The sequence below is a fragment of the Myotis brandtii genome, unplaced genomic scaffold (assembly GCF_000412655.1).
Source record: "Myotis brandtii unplaced genomic scaffold, ASM41265v1 scaffold34, whole genome shotgun sequence".
NCBI classification, from domain to species: Eukaryota; Metazoa; Chordata; class Mammalia; order Chiroptera; family Vespertilionidae; genus Myotis; species Myotis brandtii.
The window spans coordinates 739,465-741,726 of NW_005363098.1; positions in this window are offsets into that span (position 1 = coordinate 739,465).

Here is a 2,262-nt window from a genome sequence, read left to right on the forward strand (position 1 = left end):
CGCGCGGTGGGGGGCGGGGGGCGGATGGAGCGATCCAGGGATTCTCCTGCTCCCACTGCCCTGCGGAGCTGCCTCCTTGCTCCGAAGCTTCCTTGCAATCCCAGGTCACCTACACCCCGCTACACGGATCACCCCATCTGGGGATGTATGTGTTTGTGCGCGATATGCGTCAGCCCCAGACTGTTCCACCGCACTAGTACACTTACCCTTGGTGGAAGATTGGGATGGGGGTAGGGGGTGCCTTATGCATGTCACTACTACTTACAGCCTCCTCTGCTTGCTGTCCTTTATGACTCAGGTAAACCCAGAGAACTGACCACATACACCCCTGCTCAGGTTTAATATTTCTTTTTCCACAGGCTGTGTTGGAACCCCGCCCCCCACCCCGCCTAATTCTGGGTTCTTTCACGTTTTCTTTATAAATAGCTGTGAAAATTGCTAATCCCTTCCCACACTAAGCCCTGTTAAATACCGAACTGCCCTGTTGAAACAATCACTACCTTTCTTTGACCACATTCCCACTGTCTGAATATCGACCTCCCATTTCATCCATCACCCACCCAGTCAGTGTTGGCAGTACTTAATTCTTAGATGGCTCAAAGTGGCATTTTGGCCTCCAGCAAAATGACCTTTTGCCTCAGTTTCCGTATTTGTAGGGAATGTAGAATCCTTAAAACATTTTTAGGTGAACTCAAAAAAATAATAATAATGTATTTTAAAATTAGCATATTAACATATATTCAATGAAGTTTTAAAAGAACCACTATTTAAAAGTTTACTGACTACAAAAACTGATTTTTGAAATGCATCAAATATTAGATGGATTGAGATTGATGGGTTGATAAAGTAGACAGAGGGATAATAGATATGTGATAAAGTATGCATATAGTACAATATTAATGGTAGATTCTAAGTGGTGGGTATACAGGTATACACTGTAAAAGTCCTTCAGCTTTTTTGTAAGTTTGAAATTTTTCATAATGAAATGCTAGAGAAAACCCTTATTTGTGGTAAACAAATAATGTAAATTTTCTGTTTAGAAAATTGATCAATTAGTAATTCTTCCCTCTTTACAAAATGATTTACCATACACATTCTATACCTAGGTACCCCACTGCTACTTAGTCAATAATTCCATTACAGACTGCTTGGTGGGGATCAGACTATTGTGTTATAACTAGAACATTTTAGAATTTGGAAGATTTTTCTTGTCTTTTTTTTATGGTCGTGTCCATTCTCAATTTTTTTTATCTTCCTTGCCTTTAAAAGTTTGTTATTATAAAACTGAGATTGAATTCTTCAGCATCTATGGATATTCTTTTGAAACTTTTTCACACCAAAATAGCTTCAGGAGACAGTCCGTATGTCCATACATATCAGCTTCTACTATCCTTTGGGAGAGATGTCAAGGGGTCTTGTAATTAATAATGGGTAAAACTTTGCTTTTGGATATCTGAGTATCTAAATATTTGCCCAAACATTTCAACAATTAAATTTCCATCTTCTCTTCATTTTCTTTTGCTGGCTGTAAGACAGGAGGTGGCCCTGTGCCACTCTTGAAGGGAGAACAGTTCCAGGATAAGATGTGTGGTTCCCTCATCTGAGGAGAAGGTGACATTGATTTTGCTAAGAATCAAAGATAGGGATGCAGGGGTTTCTGGTTATTTGGATTACTTTCCATTCCAATGCTCATTAATAAAGAACCCAATCAACTTTAAAAAGTGTACACCCAGAAATGTCATTACTTGTTCCTAAGGCTGTCCTTTAAAAAAGTTTGTTCTTTTCATCCTTTTAGATATGTGTATTTTTTCTTTGCAAAAGAAAGGAAATGTTTGTGTGTTGTTGTTGTTTTTTTTTTTTAAAGAGAAATAAGAATGAAAGGAAAAGCACAGAAAAGGACATTAACTTCATGTGCAAATGGTCAGAGACTACTTACAGCTGCCAAATAGTCTTAAATCTTGAAGTGGCATCAGATATCTCCCTTTTGACAATTGTTCACCCTTCGTTCCAGTCTCCGCACCACTGGACACCTCCTTCCCTCAGCCCATTAGTGTCAAACTTCCTGAGGTTTGCCACATTAAAGTGCAGGACTCAGCGTTTGCAATTGACATGTGACATCACATCCTCTATTATATAACTTCAGATACAAAGCCTAATATAATCTAAGTGTGTGTTAGAAAAAAAAAATTCTCCCTTCCTCTTTAAGTTTTAGCAGAGTCAACCATTGGTTCCATGATTCTAATCCCATTTCTTCAAACAGTG